At 52.5% G+C, this 23,247-nt stretch overlaps 1 long non-coding RNA gene across 1 annotated transcript; it reads right to left on the bottom strand.

Annotated features, from left to right (window-relative positions):
- Positions 1–5,817: 5,817 nt before the first annotated feature.
- Positions 5,818–9,194, bottom strand: LOC106028647 (uncharacterized). Its single transcript, XR_010043263.1, has 3 exons — positions 8,709–9,194; positions 8,191–8,399; positions 5,818–7,403 (listed from the first exon to the last, which is right to left on the bottom strand). It is a non-coding gene; the product is annotated as an uncharacterized LOC106028647 (long non-coding RNA).
- Positions 9,195–23,247: the final 14,053 nt, after the last annotated feature.

Below are 23,247 nucleotides of genomic sequence, written 5' to 3'. Positions count from 1 at the left end.
AGAGCCAGAAAGAGAGGGGGAAAGGGAGGAGGAAAGCAAAGCAGAGAGAGGTGTCTTCTAAGGGCACTTCCTGGTACCCCACCCCTCCAACCTCACCCTACCTCCTGGCAGCACATTCACCCATGAACTCAGCAGTGGATCCACTGACAAATACAGCAGCCCACTGGTGCACCACCTGAGGTTTTGGGGACATCTAGATCTGCCCTGTGACTTGTTCCTTCTCCCTCCAGATGCTAGTCTCCCCGGGATCTCTTTCTTTCCACTTAGCAAAGCCAATTTTTAAGACTAGGTCATATAGGTAAATTCCTAGGAAGATGTACTTTATCGACAAAGCATTTGTATTTTATAAGATAAATCTACTGAGACTCATTGAGTTCCCAGCGTGTGTGGGCCTGGACTGTCCTGAAGGATGATCAGTGAAGTAGAGAGGGCAGGTGACAGGACTGGCAGCTCCTGCCCTCAGACCCCAAACATGCAGAGACTGGCTTCCCCCAAGTGATGGCAACCTAGGGCAACCTCAGTGTCCAGTGAGGGCTGACACCTGTGGAAGGCCTGTTGATCCCTGTGCCCTGGTACAATCTCCACACACGACATCACCCCATCAATCTACAGGTAGCATCACTGTCCCCACCTAGCATCACCTGTCCCTGTGCATCTCGCTGGCCCTGGGCGCTCACACCAGTTCCCTCTTCACAGATTTGGATGAAGATCCAGTGAGATAAGCAGGGTAGAACAGAGCCTGTGCTCAGAGCTCAGTGCACAGTGAACACTGCATGAGGTCCTCTGTTGTGCTCACCCTCCCCTCAGAGCAGACCCTGGGGCATCTGGTGGTCCTCACACTATCCATTCTCCCCTGCCTAAAGGTGTCCCTTCTTACTCCCTCCCACGTTCCCATCTGTGGTGGCAATGGTGGCATTATGCCTAAGGACAGAATTAACATGTCACTGTCTATACTTGGGCAGCATGGAGGAGGTCTGGGCGGGCAGCATCCCAGGTTCCACCCCAAGAAGCCACAGCTCTCTCCTCACTTCCTGTCACAACTCTGAGATGGTACTGGGTACCACGATGGCTCACTAGACACCATGATTACTCACTGGACCCTTCACTGGACCTTCTGGGCCTGAATTCTGCTGTCCCTGGGAGTAGCATCCTCTTCCCAAGACAGGGAGGACAATTCAAGCCCAGCTGTGGATTCAGGAGGGAGGCTGGTGACATTTGGTTCCACCGTTACAGAGAACACTCAGGCTGAACCAACCTAAGAAGGGAGAGGCAGCTGTTGTCATTTTGCCACCGATGGTCAGTGTTATGGTTTGGGTGTGGATGTTTCCCAAAGCCTCATGCAGTCAGGGAGGCGGGCTTCTGGAGTTTGTGGATGATTCGTGGTCCAGTACTAGGACTATGGGTGTGAGCAGATGTGTCCTGCATACAATATAAGGGAGAGAGTCTTCTCTCCATGTGCTTTCCATTTTGCCTTTGTTGCTTGTGCTGTTTTCCACTGATGTGAGCTGTTGCCCTCTGCCATGTCCCACCCTGCCTTGGAGGCAGCTGACTATAGACCGAAACCTCCACAAACTGTGAGCTAAATAAACCTTTCCTTCCTTCATTTTTGAGTGTCAGGTGTTTTGTCTCAGCAACAAGACATAAGTAACCAAGATATTAAGTAATTTATCACAACAAGAAGAGCGGTGCTGGGCACTTGACTTAAGAGGCCTGCAGAAAGGGGAGAAAAGACTCCCAGGTTTAGAGATTCATTCAGGGGAGGTTGAGGGGTCAGGAGAGGGTGTTTCACTCAGAAACAGCTGAAGGGCTACAGAAAACAGAGTGAGGCACGCAGCTGCCCTTCTCTGGGGAGCACCGGCCATGCAGAGCTGCTCCTGCAATGGAGTGAAACAGAACAGGCCCCCAAGAGATCAGCAGGCCTCCTTCCACCCTCCCCTGCAGCCTGCGCTGCGCACGGTGGGCACAGGCTTTCCAAGCAGTCAGGCCTCAGCTCAGGAGCCAGGCAGTGCTGGGTTGGGGCTTGCCTGGCTCCTCCTGCTCCGTGTCCCCACCAGACACGGTTCACAGCCCTCTGTGGACCCCTGTTGGGTGTCCCTCTCAGACCCACTCTGCAGCTGCGGGCCTGGAGGCACCAGCTCTAAGGTCTCCCCTCCCTGTCAGCGCTGTCACCCTTGGTGCAGACGAAGTTCAAGGGCCGATGCTGGGGAATTCTGTTTTGCTGGTTGCTCCAGGGCTAGGTTTAGAAATCCCCTGGCCAGCCCAGACTCAGCTCGCAATGATCTCACCCAACAGGGCACGCTTTGCAGAAGTCAGAATTGGACCTGGAAACCGGGGCGGCCTTGTTCTATTGAACTCGAAGTGAGTGCGCCCAGGCCCAGTGTGACAGTCTGCATCCACTCAGGTTTTACCCAGTGTCTCCCCCACCCCGGGCGGCAGGACTAGACACTCAGTGAAGCATCAATGTCCCCTGAATGGCTATTCAGCCACATCGGCAACCTCTGGGAGCCAAGGGCAAGCCAGGTCCCCTCCACTGCAGGAAACTGAGTACAGCCTGAAGCCAGGGGACTGGGACTGGCAGGGACTTAGGACAGAGGGCGGGCAGCTGCATGGGCAGGGGAGGACAAAGTGCAGGATGACAGGCAGGAGCCAGGCAACCAGAGAGACTGTGGCCAAGGGCCACCAACAGCTCTGCCTGGGGCTTTCCCTGGGAGAGGCTGGGGGCAGCGGGCACAAACAGGTCAGAAGTCACCTCTAGACGGGCACAAGGCCTTCTCCATCCGGGGAGCTGGGCCAGCAGCTTGGGGTCTCACTCCTGCTTGCTCTGCGGGGTCTGTCTGAGGGCCCCGGGGGTGGGAAGAAGAGCGTCTTTCTGGTGACTTCTCACTGTCCAAGCTGGGACATGACCCAGTGAGGGCTGCCAGTCCCTGGGTGGGCACCACAGGGGTCCCTGGAAAAAAGTCCCTCTGTTGGTTTTTAAAGACTTCAGTAAGGAGCTTGGAAAAATTCAAAATTGTCTCCACGGTTTTAAAATCATGCATCTCCAAAAGAGGGATCTCTGGCATCTCCCTAAAAGTAACCATTACCCTGGGGTTATCTTAGTTGTCAGAGTGCGGGAATCTGGCCCTGTCTCTCTCTTTCACTCTCTTTCTCTGTCTCTCTCTGTCTCTCTCTGTCTCTCTGTCTCTCTGTCTCTGTCTCTCCCTCTCTCTCTCTGTCTGTCTCTGTCTCTGTCTCTCTCTCTCTCTGTCTCTCTCTCTCTCTCTTTCTCTTCCTCCCAGCCTGAAAAACGCAGGCCGTTTGTGCGTTTGTGTTGAGGACCTGCCTTGCCATCCTTTGTCTCATTTACCACACTTAGCTCCCCGCATTATATTCCACAAAGCAAAGGAGGAAAAAATGCAGGAACACAAATTTGGCCTCTTTGGGAAGAGGATTTGTCCTTCCCCTCCAGCAAGCCTGCTCCATTGTCCCTGTAAGACCACCGCATTTTTAATAAAAAAGAAGCTGTTAGGGCCAGGCATTTAGCTCAGTGGCACAAGTGCCTGGTTGGCAAGCATGAGGTTGTGAGTCTGATCCCCGATACAAGAATGAAAGAGAGAGAGAGAGAGAGAGAAGGAAGGAAGGAAAGAAAGAAAGAAAGAAAGAAAGAAAAAAGAAAGAAAGAAAGAAAGAAAGAAGAAAGAAAGAAAAGAAAAGAAAAGAAAAGAAAAGAAAAGAAAAGAAAAGAAAAGAAAAGAAAAGAAAAGAAAAGAAAAGAAAAGAAAACTAGTTCTGCCAGGGAAGAAGCCCAAGCAGAGCTGGTTGGCGTTTACTGAGCCTGCTCCATCCATGCCTGGAGTGATTCTAACTTGTGACCATGGGTTACTGCACTTCGCAGTCACAAGGTTGCTAGGTTGTGTGGCTTGCCGAGTTCCCGGGGGGAACAGAGCAGGAACCCCAAGTCTGGTTTTCCTGAGGTGCCCTGGTCCTGGCCCCCCGCAGCAAGGACCCCATGCTGGCTGGACGTCTGGCTGGCTGGCCGGCATAGGCAGAAGGATTCTGTCCTCCTGCAGGCTCCAGATCCATGGACCAGAACCGGAAGACAGCAGAGACAGGAGAGGAAAGCACACCAAGGCCTCAGGCAGGATGCCATGAGACAGGAGCCTCTGCACGTGGAGACCAAGCCCGGCCAGCCCGGCTGTTTCCACACTGTGACTGGAGGAAGGGCATGGCTAGGGAGAAGGCCAGGGGTCCCTTGTTGCTCTCTGTCTCTGTGTCTGTGGCAAGGGCTCCCTTTCTCGTGGGGTGGGGACAGCCGAGCTGGGGCAGAGAACTCAGAAGCAGCTGTCAGCTCATGGCCGCCCTGCCCAGTTCTACTGTTAGATTTACCGAGGTGTGATTCAGGCCTAATGAGTATCAGTCCCTAGGTGAAGCAGTCAGCAGAGGTGGCTCTCTCTTGGTTATTGCTGTGTAGTGTTCTGTAGCACAAACTGCGTATCTATAAAACAACATCATGAGCGCTGAAGTCAGTTCTGTTTTCTGGCCATGATGGATAACGATTCTATGTGGATGCGCATTTCTGTTCCTAAGTACTTCGTTGTACCCCTCTCCACTGTACCTAGAGTTTCACCACTCATTGCAGAAGGCCAGGAGCAGTTTGTGTGCGTGGAAGCCCTGGCTTCTCATGCTAACCGTGCATCTCGAGGTCTTGCCTGAATTGCTTTACTTTTGATGTAATTGTGCCGTTAATCCTCTAGAGCTGCCGGGTCTGCTGATGCTTTTCCTGCAAATGGGGATCCTTTGCTTCTTCCTGCACATTCTCCTGCCCCGGTTGTCTATAACCACGGGACGGTCACAGTGTGTGCAGACGACTGGGAGGACCCCAATGTCTCCCATTCCAAGCTTCTCCTCACTCTCCCCCGGAGGCCCTGTGACCTCTCTTTCACCTACTCCTGGGGTGCTATCCTTGGGCGTAGACATCTGGTCGTCACCCTGAGGAAATGTGCCTCCATTCTCACCTCCTCAAGAGTTTAAATGAGGAAGGGTGTTGAATTTTGTCCAGATTTTTCGCATTCCTACAAATAATCACATGGATTCTTTCCTTAAACTTAATGGTATGGTGGCTTGTATTTTCAGTTTCTAGTATGTAATCACCTTTGGATTCCTAGCGCAAACCTCTTGCATTCACAGGTCTTGTATTGAAATTTTAGTCTATGTCATGCTGGTCGTCAGTTTCTTTCCTTCCTTCCTCTCCTCCTTCTTCTGCCCTCTGCCTTGGTCAGATTTAGGTGCCTTATACTTGCATCACACAAGGAACTTGGAAATTTTCCTTCATCTGGTAAGCTTTGGAATGATATGCACGCCGTGCAAAATATACAATTGTGAGTAATTTGTAACTTTACCTGTGACGAGGGCATTTCACAGTCAATCTCTGTGGATTCACAGCCACGCCCACTGCGCACTGGGTTGCTGTCCATAATGTCCTTGGTGTCACCTGTGACCCAGGGGAGCACCTGAGTCCTCAGCTTCCCTGGCCCAGAACTCCTGCTTGCTGCTCACAGCGCTGCTCTTCCCGGAAGTCACTCCAGACCTCACCGTGACACCAGGGCCCATGCGAGGCATTGCAGAAAGCTGACCTTGCAGGTCTCTGCCCCGGGCCAGGCAGCAAGCAGGTCAAGCTGGTCTCTGGGGTGCACTCAGCCTAGGATGCAACCGCCTTCTCTCAGGGTGCAAATAGAAGCAGGCTGCAGTCCTCAAGCTTGAACATGATGGGGTGCGTTTTACCCCCCAGAAGGTAAGAACAGCGACCGCATGACCATGTAGTCCAAAGATAGTCCAGGAAATTTTAGCATTTTATTTAAAAACAATAATTATTATAGCTGGAAGGCCTGGGGGTAGACACAGGAATGCATGGCTGACTGGGTGAAGCAGGGAAGAGGAGACAAGAACTTTGCCTGGGGAGCTCAGGGCTTCAGAAGTGTTCCTCTACGTGGCTACCAATCTGTCCCACTCACTGTGTCCTAGACAGAGACACAGGTCCCGAATAACTAAGTAAACTGCTGTGCAAGTTGCAAACAGCAGAGCCTACTCTCAAAACATTTCTCTTAACTTTTCACTCTTACATCTTAGCCTCCTCCAAACTTCAGCTCGGCCACAGGGACCATATGCCAGTGTTCAGCTGAAAGCCCACATTCTGAGAACCCTAAAGTCAGTGGCTTCCAGCAAAACACAACCCATTATCAAAAAGGCACTGTGCGACAGTCGGACTAACCTGTGCCAGCCCTGAGGAATCCCACAGCTTCCCTCAGTGACTCCCCGAGTCTGCTGCCTGATCCACCCAAGGGAGGCCTCCATCAGCAGCAGTGGCGCTAATGTCACAGGCACAGGCAGACACGACCTGACCTCCTTTGCTGCTGCTGTCTCCTCCGCTCTCTGTTTACTTGTGTCTGCTCTTACTAATGCACCACTGAGGAAGGCAAACACATCCCATGGTGTTATTGGAGTGTTTTACACATTGCATGATTGCTTACTTGGGGTTTAAAGAGCGGAGGAAGAGACAAATGACTTCAGTCTATGATCAGAGTGCCTATCAGAAAGGACACAGGAAGAAACATGCTTCTGAGGGACACAGGTGAGTGTGCAAGGCACTTTTAGCCTTCACCAAGGCATCTGGCATTCACATCTTCAAAACTCCTGCCAGCCTTGTGGGGGGAGGAAGTGGAGTGGGGGTATCACTGCACAGCTGATGACTTGTAAGCACTCGTGTCCCTATTCATGTCAGGTGGCCACGGGGAGCTCACACCTGTCAATCAAGGGCCAGTCTTGCCGGGCCCTGGCTGAGAAGCTGAGGCTGCTCACTCTCGCTCAGTGCTCTGGAGACGGATGGCCTCAGCCTGCAGGAGCCGCAGCACAGCAGTGCACCAAGCACCTCGGAATCACAGAGAGCCGACTGGGTCCTGAGGGCGTTCAGACTGGCTCCTCTGGCACAGAGGAAAGGAGCGGTGACTGAGTACTTCTGCCTGCAGATGGGAAGCCCCAGTGTGCACACAGCGGAAACCACTGGGCACCAGGTGTCTGCCGGTGCCCACCCTGGAGCATTACCAAGCCACAGAAGAGCTGTCCTGCCCTTTAGCACACAGGCTCCTTTGACCTCAATCGGGCTGCAAAGGAAGTAGTATCCTTTAACTCAGAGCTGGGCCTCTGAGGCTCAGGAGAGCTAAATCAGCAGCCTGTGTCCCCTCCAGGAGTGATTGGGCAGCCCACTGCAGGGCCTGGCTCACCTCCCCTTGGTGCTCCTCTTCTTCAGGTGTGAGGAGATGGACGGGAACTCAGGAGTGTGATATCAGCCTTCCAGATGACCAAGAGTGAAATGGCTCTGGAACAATTGAGAGTAGCCCGCTGGCCAGAGCAAAGGCACGCTGTGTGGACTTAAAACAACACACCAAGAGCAAGGGCTGAGGTACACATTCTTTACACAACCTAAAAGAGCGTCCTAAGTAGCGTGAGACCTGACTCAGCGTCTAAGCACTATGGACGACTGATTCTAACCTCCGCTGCCACAAGCGTTCAGCCATGCTCCTGCAGTTCCTTCGGCCTGCTCCGTGGCTCCTGCACTGAGGGCTGGAAATGTATCATGCTTATCTTTGAAATTATGACCTGTTGGAAGCGCCTGGCAGGTGGAACCTGTTTTGTCTGAAAACCAGCTGCTCCAGGAAAACCTGGGTTTGGAGCCAATCTCAGGTGTTCAATCACTGCAGCCTGAATGTTTTCTTCATTTTCTGGGAAACAGTGTCATTCACAGCTTTCAAATCACCTGTGAGTTGTGACAGTCCGGAGACAGGCTAGGCATCCACGGCAGACACTCAGGGTACCTTTCACAGCTGAAGTGTGACCTCATTTCTGGCCCTAGACAAGCACAGCTGCTGGGAAGAGGACCCTGGTGTCTATCACCTGGGAAGACCCCAGGGCGGCTCTCTCCAGGTCTCTCCAGGCAGTGTCAGGTACCAGGGGGAGCTAGGGAAGGAGTCTGGATGTACCACCAGCAGCAGAACTGCTCTCGGCTTTCTGTTCTCACTCACAAACAGAAATAAAATGATGCTTTCACAAAACAAAAGATGTGACAAAACATTCTGTCTGTTGGGAACAGTCCTACAGCCACCTGGTACCACTCTTGCACCAGTCTGTCATGCACTAGCCTGGGTCAACAAACCTCACCTACATTGGTAAAAGTTCGGACGTGTTCCCACTTGTTGGTAGTGACCATCTTAATCCATCCACTTCACTACACCAGAATGGCATGCAGTGTGCCCTTTCATCAGCAGACACTGATTTTCTCATGGTTCTGGAGGCCGGAAGTCCAAGGTCAAGGAGGTGGCAGATGAGGGCCCTGCCAGGCCCGCTCCCACAGATGTCTGCTCTGTGTCCTGGGGGAGAGGAAGGTCTCTCAGGGACCCCTTTACAAGGCCATTCATGCCAAGCACAAGGGCCCCACCTGTGATGGAGCCACCTTCCAAGGGTCACACGCTCTGATGCCATTGCCCTGAAACTAGGGTTCCGACATGGGAATTCGGGAGGAAAAATAAACATTCAGACCCCAGCAATTGCTAATAACCAGAGTCCAGAAATAGCCTACTATGTAAAATATTAGACCAGTATTTATAATAAAAATATTGTAAATCCCTGTAAAAATGTCTCAGTGGTTATCTTTGCTCTAGAAAATAGCTGTTACTCACAACTAAAAGATTCAACCAGAGGGACCACAAAGTCCAGCTCTCAAAGGACTCGTGGCATGGGAACGTGAAGTCTTCTATTTTCCTTTACTTGTATTTTCTTCCAGGTTTAGCCAATGTGGCTCTTCAAGGTTGGCAGGTAGCTGAGCTGTTCCACAGCACCACAGCGCACCTGTGAGACGCCCTGGTCAGGCCGTCCCTGCCCCCGGGACACAGTGAGGAGAGATGAGACCCTTTCTGCTCACCCTGCTTACCCCAGCACAGCACAGACCAAGGAACTTCCAAGTGTCCTCCAGGGAAAGGAGGATGCTCAGAAGCACATCTACTTCTTAATTTTCTTCTGGTGTTGGGCCGGCGTCACAAGGGCAGCTTACTGTCCCTCTCCTGGTGTGAAAAGCCACAGATCGGGGGCCCACTGACACTGACCTGTCACTCTGCTGCAGCAGTGTTAGGCATTGACTCCAGCCCACCTCCCTCCCTGCTTCCAGCCCCAGGCTTGCTACTGTGTGAATCACTTTTCTTTTTTCTTTTCTTTTCTTTTCTCTTTTTTCTTTTCTTTTCTTTTCTTTTCTTTTCTTTTTTCTTTTCTTAGTAACAGGACTCAAACTCATGACCTCAGGGTATAGCCGCTGAGCTGTATCCTCAGGGCTCTATGAATCACTTTCAGCCCTAATTAACCAGAACATTGAGCTGCATGGCAGCACCTCCTTCCCCAGGCAGTAACTTGGCCTTGAACTTGAGGTGCAGCCCTCCAGGGCCACCCCACCCCCATAAAGACTGGGACTCAGAATAAACCAGCAGGAGGCCGCAAGCAGACTGTAGCGACCTGCAGACCAGGTGCCAGCCCAGGTGTTGCTGTCAGTTGCTCTGCTCTGGGACAACAAAGACACCGAGGAGGAGCGAAGCGGACAGCATGAGCAGATGCGGGCCGGGTATGCAGGCGGAAGCTGCTCCACTACGGGTTGGAATAATTTTCTTTAAATCAGATTGAAGGGATTGTTACACAGAAACACTGGGCCATCTGCCATGGCTTGTTGTTGAAGTCTGGCATGCCTTATTATTATCACCAGTCTATTTTTATAACACAACTCATATAAGAAACATTCAGTGGAGAAACATCCAAGTGGGTCCTGGCGGGAGGACGCTGGGAAAGCTGAATCCCTGCAGAGGGACCATGGTCGGAGGCCAAGGCTCTGAGGACCCACTTCGGGCAAGGCACCTCCAAGCCCCAGGGCCAAGCATCTGTAGGTGGCAAGGTGTGAGAAGCCAGCAGTCTCAGCCCATAAGCATTGTTGACTTGTGGGTGGGAAACGCCCCTGCTGTGCCAGGCCACACTCCTAGAAAATGCCGCTGCCCTGGGACCGCACCTCACTCTCCCTCCAGCGCCCAGCCAAGAACATAGCAGGCTGTGTACAAGAAGCCACTCCTCCGCTGTCTGTGACCAGGCATTGCACTAGCTTAAACTCCAAATCCGACTGTGCCTTCCCGGGGAAGAAGGAAGGAAGGAAGGAAGGAAGGAAGGAAGGAAGGAAGGAAGGAAGGAAGGAAGGAAGGAAGGAAGGAAGGAGAAGTCCTGGTGGCAACAGAAACCCCGCAACACCGAGCCACCAACCCATGGAAGCCCTGAGCACCGCAAGACCTAGGCGTAGGGCGTCAGCCTCTGAGCCTGCTTCACAGCGTCCTGCTGGTGGTTCCTCTTGAGTTTCTCTCCGGGCTCTGTGGAAGGAGCTGCTGAGATGCAGTAGCTGCAAGCAGTCTTCTCAGGAGATGGTCTAGGACAAACCATGGGGTGCAGGAGGGAACTGGGGCGGGGAGAAGGCAGCCAATACCCAGCCCAGAAGAGAAAGTTACTGCTGTGGGCAGCTGAGGGACACCTCGGGGGAGCTCCGAAGCACAGGTTTCAGCGGGGCTGGGAGGTGGCATTGACACCGACTCTATTTGAGAGCTCTTAGGAAGGGACATTAAGTCTCCGGTATTTCTGGCTCACCTTACAGACAGGCAGCCCAATCTCGGGGCCCAGAGAGAGCTGTCAGGCAAGAAGGTGAGAGCTGGTGAATGGAAGAGGTCTTGTTCCCTGAAGTGGGAGGAGGAAGTGACGTGGCTCTGACTGAGTTTTGGTCAAGCTGCTCAGTGCTGCAAACACCTCCTTCCCCCTACAATATCTTGTGACAACCAGCTCGTCCCTGGCTTCAGCCACCCTAAGGCTCACATGGGATGTGACTCCTCCCCACCAGGGCTGTGATTCAGGTAAAACTTTCCCCAGAGTGTGGCAATGTCCTTCTTAATTAAAAACCTGTCTCCAGGGTCTTGGAGGAAGTGTCCTAGACGAGGTGACATGGATTGAACTTGTGTAGCACCAGCCGGGTCCCACCCAAAGTCACATTTGCCAGTTAAACTCCACCAGGGCTCTGACAGAGAGCCCTGTCAGAGCCTTGCATCGCTGAGCCACCCCATGATTTTGTCAGATAAGCGGGAGTTTCCTGTTTTTTCCTTCGCAAGGCCATAAGTCCCAGCTTTGTCAGCTGGACTTTGACTGTTGCTGTTCTTCTGCCCTCCAGAGCACACACACCACTTGCACGTCCATGCACCAGGTCCCATGTGGCCTTGAGCCAGAGTGTAGCATCCTGCAGGGTCGGGAGGTCCGTCTGCTTCTCACAAGTCTGTACTTTCTGGTGTGATCTTTGATACTGAGCAGGGTTATTAATTTTGGTGGCAGTAGGAAGCCGAGAAAGAGCACCAAGTTGCCACCCAGCCAGTGGCAAAGGATCACAGCTGGTCTTGCTCCTTCACTCAGGACACAGAAGCTGCCTCTGCGTCTCTTCCTCAAAGCCACCACCACATGCAGGGAGGACCAGCCCCACGGTGTCCAGCACCTCAGTCCTTGGACCCCAGCGTGGAGCCCACGGTGCGGCTAGGACAGCAGGTGCTGCACTTGGTTTCTGCAGAAGGTTGGGGGTGATAGCATCCCGGACCCAATGCCCAGGGCAGAAGGAAACTTGGGTCACTGTGTCTTCTTCGCCCACTTTTGAGAGGATAACATGGAAGCCTGTGGAGCAACAGTGATATGCTGTGGTCACAGAGTGGCTGGTTTCCAGCCACTGGGAGCTTTGCTGTGGGAGCTCCCCTGTAAAGGAGACCCCGAAATCTCTGCACTCCTAAGCATAATCATAGAGCAGTAATGGTGCTCAGTGTTACACTCATGCGGACACCCCAGACTGCTTCCAGGGCGTGTTCCAGCCTTTCTCAAGCTGGGGTGCGTGAGGAGCAGCCCAGCCGCGGCACTCTGGGCAGCGTGGGGACTGGAGAGATTCAGGGGGTCGTTTTCCTCACTTGCTCAGCTGTTCTGTATGCAAATGTCTGTTCTATGTTTGGGGAGTGTCTGTCTGTACCTACCATGGCGACAGACACAAGGATGTAAGGTGTGAGTAAAAATATATTGAAAACTTACATTTTTAAAAACGAATTACATTAGAAGAACATTAAGCCCCGGAAAGTGTTCTCTTCGCTCCAAACGCACTCATCCTGTCAGGCTCGGCCCTTTCTGAAGCAGCTCCGGAGTCCTCATTCTTCAGTGTCTTCAACTCCACTGTCCTGGCTGCCTCGATATCCTGATTGGATCTATAGTATCTCCTTTCATGGTCACCTTGGCTTCGTGGAATGGCCAGCAGGTGTGTGATGCCATGTCTGGTAAATCAGGTGGAGGGAGCACACTGTTATATTTTTAGAACCCACTTTTCTGTTGGTGACACCCAGCCACAGCCTACATTGTGTCTTTTACCACACCTCGCAGCAACACTCAGGCAGGACCTCCAGAGCCACTCCAGAGCGGGGTAAGAATGACGAGACCAGTGTGCTGGAACAAAGGGCAGAGTCTCGAAGGGGATCAGTGACAAGGTGTCTGTCACTGTGACCTGTTTTTCATGTAAACCTTCACAGTGCATTTGACCATGCCTGGTAGGTGGCTGATGATCCCTGAAGGCACATGGAGGTGCTCCCGATCTTTGAAAGTTCCATGGCCTAACGGTCCACCCCGTCTCCAACATCAGTGAGAAAACACAGTGGACTGCGATGAGGTATGGGATGCCAGTCTCCCCCTGAGGGCAGCACAGACATCTGTGAGAACCTGGCGGTCCAGCAGGGTGAAGAAGGAGTCCTGGGAGGAAAGCGGCCACTAGGCTAGGACACCGTGCCTGCAGGGAGGACAAGGCAGATGTCCACTCCACAGCCACTGGAATGGGGCGGGGAGCAAGCTGGACCTTTGGGAAGCTGGTGCTCCAGAGTTGGGGCTCCCAGCAAGACAGAGTTGAGGAGACCCCTGCCTGTCCTGTGTCTCTCCCAGGGTGGAATCAGACTGGGTGCCCTATGGGTCAGAAATACAGCATCACACCCTAGGCAGAAGATTAAGAGACCCAGGGCTCCAGGACACGGAGCACAGTCCTCGCAGGCTCGGGGCAGGGTCATACCAGCACGCATGGCAGTGGAGGGGAGACTGCATGAAGATTTATGGAAAGTGTAAAACCCACTTCAATTGTTAAATGAGAAATTCTAAAGCCTGAGAATGAGCGACAGGGGAGAAGGGAGAAACGATCAGTCTGCCAAGGGTCTGAGTCAACATCCTATTAGGAGACAAATTGAGAACATCTGGCTAAAAAAGCCTGACTGCAAGCAGATGGGGTCTGAGCAGCCCTTGGTTATGATGGGAGGGCAGGAGAAATCTAGAATCGCAGCCCTGGATGGTTCTGTGCAAATCCCCCATCCCAGAAGAGAGGTTTTACTTAGTAGAGTCTGTGGGTTAATGCCAAAAGAGTTCCACATAAAATATATATAGAAGAAAAATCTAACACAGTATACAAACCAGACAAAAACATCTGGACAAAATTCTAAAAGGCACACGCAGAACCTACTACAGGCATTTCCAAACAGGAAGTCATCCAGCAAAGGGCAGAATTCTCCTTCCTCTCGGAGCAGCGGGCACCTTCTGTTCTCGCACCAGTGTTCCCGTATCTTTGCATATAGTCCCATTGTGTGGTGGTTACTCCGTTTGGAAACACAGTCAAAGGACTCAGTGGACTGCACATCTTTCAATCATACAGCAGTGGTCCCCTCCAGCCAGGTGTCCTGCAGGCCACCCCTCTCAAGTGCCCTGGCCACTGCCAAGAGCACTAAACCAGCACAAGGCACAGCACTACCCCAGGGCCGGAGAGACTGGGCAGTAAGGCATGGCCACTTCCTTTGCTTAGTGAGATATTTAAGTGGCAGAATGAGAGGAAGTGGGCCGGGGAGTAGGGTGTGACCCTCTCAAGGGGGACGCCGTGCTTGCTTCAGAAGGAGGCAGCAAAGACTCAGGTCCTCAAGAATCTGCACAGAGATGTGGAGTGAAGACACAGGAAGAGGAAACCAGCGGCCCTGATCACCAGGGTCACTGCTCACCCTCCCGACCCGGCCCCTGCCATGCCTTCTCAGGAGCCCAGTGGGCCTGAGGCTGTGGAGGGCCTCAGGGCTCGCGGCTATAACATGGCCCCTCCTCCTTGGTAAGAGCCGCCTTGTAGCTGGAGTTAATGCTCCATCAGCACGGACTGCTCAGCCTTTCCCCTCTCCTGCTGACATTTCATGGCCATTCCTGGAAATGGGGGCCCCAAACAGTAAAGAAGCCTTGGGCCCTGGGACTCACTCCTCAAGGTGCACTTGGTGACAAGCATGGCACCAATGGACCACTCCTGGGCCGTCACCACAGAGACGCAGCAAGAAGCCTTTGCCAGCCTCAGTGTCGGGTGGACCAGGCTCCCAAACCATGAGCCAGAGGACTCCAGCTCATCCAAAGCTGCCCAGACACGACTACTTGCCAACTGCAGCTCAAGCTAAGTAAGAAAGGCTCAGTCGAGACCTCACAGGGATCTGAGCACTTGGAAATCAAGTTATTCCTTTGCTACCTCCATCCCTGTCCCTGCCCCTGTCCCTGTCCCTGCTGCCTGAAGCGCAGACGTGATGGACCCGTGTCTTCCCCACTACACCCTAACAGCTCCTTAACTCTCACGGAGGGAGGCGGCGGGGCTGTGGGCATCACCTGTGCCCCTTGGAGTCCTCTCCAGCCCTGCATGGCCTGCGGCTGCCCACTAATCACCATCCCTAGAGACCCTGGTCCGCTGGGGAAGGTTCTCTCCTACCCCTGGGCCAATCGCACACTTTCTCCAGCAGGTCTTCCTGGATTTTCACTGTGCCTGCACCGAAGGCCTCTTCCCCAGAGCCTGTGCCAGCTCCTGTCACTTCGAAGCCCCAGAGGCTGTTACCTTCTTAGAGGGAAAATCCCTTTCCCAGTCACCACTGCAAACCCAGGCTATGTAGTAAGAGTTCAGTGAAAAACTATTGTTGAGTAAATAAATGCGCAATTTAATAGAATAGTAATTCCACCTTTTCCACCCTGGATCAATGAACTCACATGCAAATGAATAATCCAAATATGGGATCTTGTGAGTAGGTAGCGGAATTCACCAATCATCTGCTTTTATTATAAGCTTGTTTTGTGAGGTGCACACGCAATCCTAGTCTCTCAGTAACTGAAAATTTAAAGTCAGTTTTAGACTCAAAAGCAGCACACAGAGTCTTTGGAAGGAAATTGTACCACTGCACACCAAATCTCTGTTACACACTGGCAACGGCTTGTCTCTGCATATTTATTTCCATGATGCCACATGGCTCCAGGAACTGTCAGCCCAGAACTTAATCAGAGGGTGTGCAATGCAGGGTCTGCTTCTGAATTTGCCTGTTAAACATGCAGAATCAGTGTAGGTGCTTAGAATACTACCGAACAGTCGTGTTTAATAGAAAATACCAGAAGGAGAAGGAGCTGGGCATGGAGTCCTGGGGTGTGTGGCCCCCCAGACTATTTAGTGTGAGGTCACAATGCTACCAAGCAGCACAGCTAAATTCCTAGAGAGGCAAAATTATCCTTTGATAGACCCATTTTGCAGCAATGAACATAGGTGTCCAACTCCTGTCCCTTTCAAGCTGTGCCCCAAGGCTGACAGAGATGCTGATACTGTGCATCCCACAGATTGGCTGGTCCTTGTGCTATGCATATTCAAGATAGAAACGAGGCCCAACCCCAGCCCAGCAGACCCCATCTTTCTTTCCTGTCCCTCCTTCTAGCTGCTCCTAGTTCCAGCTGCCTGGCCTGAGCATTGCTCTTATGTTCAACTGGCTATTTGTACTCACAAATTAGCTACTGAAATCTTAGGGGGTGTGTCTTGGTTACTTTTCTCCTTGCTGACAATTTATCCAACCCCCAAAATTAAGGGAGGAAAGGTTTATTTAGTTGGCAGTTTGTGGAGATTTCAGTCTATAACCTGCTGGCTCCAAGGCAGAGTGGCATGCCTGAAGGGCAAGAGTTCAAGGCGGCAGAAGACAGCAAAAGCATCAAAAGCCAAAAAAAAAAAAAAAAAAAACAAGGAGCGTGAGACCAAGGCTCTTTTCCACCTTTATGTTGGAAGCAGGTTGCTCCCACCCAGGGAGGGTGTATCATCACACCATCTCAGAGCCCTCCCCTTGTGCAAGAGGAGGATGTTTACAAAGTAAGGACCCTGGCCCCTGCTGAGTCTCTCAGTTAGCTTTCTAAACTTCTCAAGTTGACACAGTGTATCAACCATGGCAACATCTAGGCATAAACAGCCACCTAAGGCCTGTCCTCTATACCCTAGGAGGTAGAGCTGCTGGGTCACTTAGTTAAGTTTCTAAATTTCTCCAACTGACACAGTGTATCAACCATTGCAGTGTGATATCTGTACATGTTCAAATATTCTTTCATCCAGTATATCCAAACCCTCCTCCTGAAGCATTTTCAATTTTAGGTACCCTCTAAACTGGCCGATTTTTTAAAAAGGTGACATCTATAGCCAAGATAAAACTAGAGAGGTAAACAGGTGGGTGTCTGAGGTGACTCTGTCCATTTCCCTGGCACATTTGAAGGGGAATTGGAGAGGGGCCATGCCACTTCCAGTGGGATGCTCTGCTCCGAGCCGCAAGGAGGGAGGACAGAAGGGACGAGCTGCAGCTGTCTCCTCTGAAGGCCTGCTGCGGATGGGTCATCCCTGGAGCTCTGGGTTTGTCCTGTTTCAGCCAAGCGTGAGCTCTTTGTACAGGGCCTGCACTGCCAGAGCCCTAGGCACCCTCCTCCAGCCTCATCCACGGCCACCCCGGCTGGTGGCTTCACAGTATTCCCGCTCAGCCCGCAGCAGCGTGCGACGTACGTTCCAGACGGACCAATTAAAGAGCTGCCCAGCTCTGTAAGGGTCTTATTTCTGTGCCCTTCCTGGGTTGGGAGAAATATACACATGTTTCCTCATAACAGAGGACCCTTCTGTAAACATGAAATGAGACAATTTAAACACTGCCCTGGAAAGCTGCGCTGGGCAGGGTGCAAATTTGCCTTTTGATTTCTGCCTGGCCGGTGGTCATTACCCAGCAGTCTCTGAATGACAGAGTTCACTATGCCACCTGCCCCCTTCTCCCAAAGGCACAGGCCCTAAAAGTGACCAGAGAATAGCTGTAGAGATGTGTATGTGTCCTCTATTTACTTTCTTATTTATTAAGCCAAACTGGTCTGAACACATTTCGAGGATGAAAATAAACAACGACACAGCACACTGCCGCCCAGCAGCCACCTGTCCTGGGCACCCACCCCCATCTCCAAAGGGCCACGTGGAAAGAGCCATGCGTGCAGACTTCTCTGGCTCACTTGTCCTATGTCCACAGTAAACAGCATCTACTTTCTTTGGGAACAATAACTACCTCCTTGAAATCCCGACAGTTTATCTCAGAGACAGTTCCACCTGGGCTACGGTCCCTTGTCCTGCTGTTGGGTTGGTGACCGGTCCCTTTGTCCCAGCCGGGAGGAGCCACTGGTCTTCGAGGTAGCCAGTGTGGCAGGGGACCCGCCCACCCCCAGGGACTGGGAGCTCTTCTCACTCTGCAGTGAAGTCCCTCGGATACGCTAGGTTCTTTTGCTGTCCTGCCTGGCTTCTTGTCCGCAAGCGGGGATTTCTGACCATGGACAGGTTTGCCTGAACAATTGCCATGCACTGGGCGGAAGAACAGACATAAGATAGTCCAGGCCCCTGGGAAACACCTGAAGCAACAGAGAGTGCCCAGCCCGTACCTATAACACGCTACACTCGGGACAGAGTTTAATTTACAGATTAGGCACAAAAGAATAATAGCACAGTAGATACATCTGATAGCATGCTTAATAGAACTTGTATGAATGTCCTCTCTCCCTCTTTGTCTCTCTCTCTCTCTCTCTCTCTCTCTCTCTCTCTCTCTCTCTCTCTCCATGATACTTTTAGACCCCAGGTCCTCAGCTGACCACTGTGGTTGGAGAAGACCACTGTATTAAATAACCTTCTGCCATCTGGTTTGCTATGGAAGTTTGTGAATCAGAGAGAAATCTCCTGCCGTGGAGGTTATGTTTCCGTGGGGATATTAAGCACAGAGTAGTTTGGAGTGGGAAGGGCCCTGAATCTGTAACAACCCGATGCCTGCAGGCGTCTTCCATCACTTCCTGCCTAGAAACCTCCCACCTCTCCAGGCTCCGATGACTCATCCCGGTTACCGTCTTCTGGCTTTTCTGTGGTTTTCTCTTTAAATATCTGGTTCACATTTTTCCCAGTCCTAACTTACTTCCTGGTGCCTGCAGGGCAGAGTCTGCTGGGCTGTTTTGGAAGTGCTTGGTCTCCACAGCTCCAGGAGCCTTAGCAGCAGTGATGAGGCCATTTCCTTTGAATGTTCCTCCTACCTGCTTTGCCTTGTGTTGCGTTCTTTCTGGGAAGAATCAGCTTCTGAGTGGATCTCATGCCTTCCTGTTTGAAGCTTTCCAGCCTTACGAGTGCCTGTCCCCATGAGAGTGCGGCCTTATCCACTGCAGGGGACTGGGTGCCGTGGGACTCAGCATGCTCTACTCCTGACCGTGGCAGACTTGGATATTGTTACTGCTCAGTAGAATGGCATGGCCACTGCTTCCTAGGGCTGGAAGGACCGTTCTGTTAGGACCGCAGGCAGCATCATGACACCACCTCAGCACCCCCAGTGGGGGCTGAAGGAGTGTCCACTCAGCACCCCGGCAGTCTCAGGAAGCTCAGTCAACATGACATCCTGCAGTCAAGGAGGGGTAACTGGGCCAGGAGCCCCACGGCTCCCTTCACACCACATCTGAGCAGCAGAGGTATGGTGACAGGTCACTGCCCAAGCCCTGCAGGATACGCAGGCCAGCCCTGCCCCTGTAGTCCTCACGAACCTGGGCCAGTCAGTCTCTGGGTGAAGCCTCTGCTCACTAGGCTGGTGTGTGGTATCTGTGTGTCACCTCAGGAGGGACATCTGTCACCCACTCTGGCCAGGAGACCTGAGAGCTCAGTGTTAGAACCGAGTTCCTTCACCCTGAATATGCTCCGAGCTAGAGGGAGGTATGTGGCGTCAGCCCCCTTCCTAAGACTCTGCTGAGTGGCAGAGGTCCCAAATAGGACAGCCCTACACAGGGCATCTCTGATCCTACTGTGCCCCACCAAAGCCTACAGACCTATGCTCTGGTCACTCTGGTCACAAAGGGTAAACCTGGCCTGAGGAGCATGGCACATCCTGAGGACCACGCCTCTGCCCTGGGAGATTGGACGGTCATCAAATTGTACCTAGGAAATGTGCAAAGAGTGCATTGGGATTCCAAGAAAGCATCCCATCCTAGGAGCTTCGTAGTCCAGCAGGTCCTCTGCCGTGTGCTGCCTCAGAGTGATCCTGTAGCCCCTCTGAGCCACAGCATCTCTCCCTGTGCCGCAGAGTGGTGGCAACCTCAGTGGTAGTGGCAAAGCTGAGCCCTACGTGTTCTAAGCCCAGTATGCAGTGTGGCTATTCTTAGGGCCAGAGTAAGCAGGGTTTATTTAGAGGCTCTTAGAGGTCCAGGCAGAGATCAGGGAGGATGAGTGTCAGGTTCTCCCTGCGTGCCCCTGGGGAGCAGCCCAGTGAGGACAGGACACGGGACTGTAGGGCTGCCAGGCAGCTCCAGTTGACACCTGTCTGCTATCTGAAGGGGCAGTCCTACATATGATGGTAAGAACGGGACATTGCAGGAGACGCCGATGCTGGGTAGCAGGACCTGCCCGGCCCTGGTGTCACTCCTCAGACCTGGCTCAGCCCACATTTCAGGGACTCCTAGCTCTGTGGGCACCATGCTGGTGATTGAGGCCACAAAGTAACAATGAGAAGGTACAGGCCACATGGCCCTGGTGGCCCTCATGCAGCTCCCAGAGTATCCCTACAGAAAGTCCCTGTCCATCACCTGGACCCTGCAGCCCCCCAGGGGTTGGAGGGCCATGCTCGGCCACTCAGCTCCATCTTTATTAATAGAAACTTTGGTAATATCACCTGGGAGAAAAATAAAAATGCTGGCCAAAGTGGGTGTGTATTTGAAGATGACACAGTTTATATTTAGCAACTGGGATTATGTCCCCTGCGAGACATGAAAGAAGAGGAAGCGAGATTAGAACTGACACCTGGCCAAGGCAAATGTCATCGCCCAAAGTGCCCACACTCGCCACCGGGTCACCAGGTCCCAGGGACACTCAGTGATGCCCAGGGACGGGGGTGAGGGTACCACTGACCAGCCAGAGATGGGGTCACGGGGTATGATCCAGGGACACCAGGCTTTCAAGTCCTCCTCCTTCCCTCTAAAGCACAGAGGCGGGCATCTGTCTGGAGGACTTTCAAATCACTCGCAGTTGCAGCCCTGTCCCCCAGTGGTTTTTGAGCTCACCTCATTTTCTTTGCACGTCAGATGTGTTATATTAACAGTCTTGGACACAGTCAGTAGCATAGCCATCATAGGGATTTCGTAAAATCTAGAAAACTTACATTAAAATATTTAAAGATTCGTACCACCTTCGAATCTATTTCCATGATACATCTGTGCCTATTTTAAGTAACTGAAACAGTTTGGGTGAAGCATCAGGTACTGATTTTTCAGCAAATATCAGTCCCTAAGTGTTTACTATGCAAGCAGCATATCTACCCAAAATTCTTCACAAACATAATCTGAGAGCTGTGAAATATCACATGAAGGGTGTGCTACAGTGCTTAAAAAATCCTCCATTTTGAGAATTTACTGATTTCCAGTATTTTCTGTCGCATGGCTTTCGAGAGCACGGCCGGGAACAAGTCACAGTGCCGGGTTGTGCTCGAAGCCTGCTTCACAAGTGAGATCCGCACTGTGCGATCTGGGAATGGCACAGGAGTTATGACATCAAGAGGTCTAAAGGAGAGCCTGGAAACTGACTCAACAAAGATGAACGGAAGGAGAGGGAGCAGACTGCCCTCCGCTTTGAAGGCGAAGTCGCTCATGACTCCCTAGCCCCGACAGCCAACTCCCGAGCTCGCTGCCAGCCACCTGTGCCACTAGATATCGGGGAATGAAACTCTTAACCTACTGTGTCCGCAAGCTCATGTTCTCTAAAACCAAAGAATGAATTTAGGAACAACGCAGGTTAAGAGTAGAATACATTTATTGAGGGAAAGAAAGCTTCTGTCTGAGAGAGACAGAAGGGGACCCGGGCCTGGCTGCCCAGCTGTGCTTCCTGCCACTTCCTGCCTGCGACGTCACACACAGCATGCCGTGAAAACAAGCCAGCTCTGTCTCAGGGCTCCAGGCAGCTAGCGCAAGATGTGGGGAGCAGATCCCAGTTCAGCCTGCTCTGCCATCCCTGGAAGCCTGGGCATGGGATGGGGTGGTCCCTCACCCTGGGGTGGCTGTGCAGGGCAGTAGATTCTCCCCTCCTGCACTGCAGGACTGACCAGCTCTCTCCAGGTGACAGACAGGTGCTCATGTCTCCTGGAAATATCTTGCTGTAGCACTGAGGTCACCAAGCCTAAGGACATCATCCCCACATCAGCAGCCAGGAAGGCTGAGAGCCTCGCTCAACCCAAAGGAGGCCTTGTTCCCTTCCACAGGCCAACAGAATGTGAGTGAGGTCAGGTCCAAAGGAGCACCTCTGCTTTGGTAACAGCAGGGGACAATGGGAGCCACAGAGAAAGGACAGCAGCAAGACAGGTGTCCCCAGTGGCCATAGCCATGCAGCGGCTGAGTCACCGGACATGTGGTCACCTCTGCTCCCTTCCCCAAGTGAACCATTGCAGCAGCTGACTGACCACCACCTGGTGCCGTGAGAACCGTAGAGCTGTGTGCTCGGGCCGTGGTGGGCCCAGTGCCCTGGAGCATGCCACTCCTGCACCTGGGGGACCATTGTCTCAGCACAGCCTGCAGCACCTCTGCAGCCTGCCCAGGACCACGCACGGAGATGGCTTTGCCATGTGCGGGGGACCTGGTGTTTTGTGCTTTCAGGGCCCAGACTTGTATTTATCACTCTGGGTTGGGATCCTCCAAGTCTGAGTCCTCCTCTTCCCTTCCTCCACACGCGACCCATCTCCAGCCTCAGTCCTCAGCACCCCAGCAAGCGCCTGTGCTCAGCTCTGGCTGCTCTGGGCCCCTCGCCCTGCACCACGGGGCCTCAGGTCAGAGAAGCCGCTGCTGCCGCCGCAGTGTCTTCTCCGAGAAGCCCCTTGTGTTGATGGTGAGCACACTAACTGTGCAACCGCCAAGACCACACACATGCACGCACACACACCCTTCTGTGTGTCAGAGGATGATCGAAGCACAGTGAATGTGACCGCTGCTGCCAGGTCCCGTTCTGAGGAAAGGCGGCTGATGGAAACCGCGTGGCGGTCCTGTCCACCTTTTGCCCAGGACCTGGCTCCTCCCTGAATCAAAATAACCACGAGGAGAAAACATTTTCTATCAGTTCAGAACACTGAGATTCAGGACATCTAAAGCCCTGGGAAGGGAGCTCCAGAGCTGCTTTGGGAGGCGCCCAGGGCAGGGCGATGAGTGTATTCTCACAGAGGAGGATTTCGATGAAGGCTAACGGCCGTGTGCATTTTACTGTAACACATTTTAGAAGTTTAAACATTCCTGGATTTTTTGCTCACACACATCTATTTATATATTGACGTGTATTTATATATACTTAGGCATATGTATGTATGAACTGTGTACATACAGAGGTCACCAAAACAGTGTGTACACCAGGAAAAGAAAAGCTGGCATAAATATTTTAATACTAAATTTACTGAAACATCTTGAGATTAAAAGAAGTTACCTTTGGCCTCTGTGATGACTGATAGGGGTGACTATGAGCTTCCAGGCATTTATTAGTGTGGCAAACCTCTCAAGTGTGTGTAGATTTTTGGGGGAGACTTGGTGTAAAAGTCTTTCAGCAGAAAATGCCACCCTGGATATGCTGACGTGCACTCGAGGAGGTTTGGAGTGAGCAGAGGTCTTGGGCACAGGTCTCGGCACCGGGCCGGGCTGGCAGCCTGCCGCTCTGGCCTGGGCTCCCTCCCTGTGGACCTCGGCCGAAGCTGACCTGTGTGGTTCGTCCCGGCTGCGCCCGAGTTGTTGCCTTGATCTCACTGCACAGCTGAAAACCCGACTCCAGTGAGCTCTGCAGGAAGC

This window comes from Cavia porcellus, unplaced genomic scaffold, assembly GCF_034190915.1.
Source record: "Cavia porcellus strain 051 isolate PalLab524CR breed Dunkin Hartley unplaced genomic scaffold, mCavPor4.1 scaffold_26, whole genome shotgun sequence".
In the NCBI taxonomy this organism is placed as follows: Eukaryota; Metazoa; Chordata; class Mammalia; order Rodentia; family Caviidae; genus Cavia; species Cavia porcellus.
Note: the sequence above shows the minus strand (reverse complement) of the source record. Positions and strands in the feature narration are given on the sequence as shown.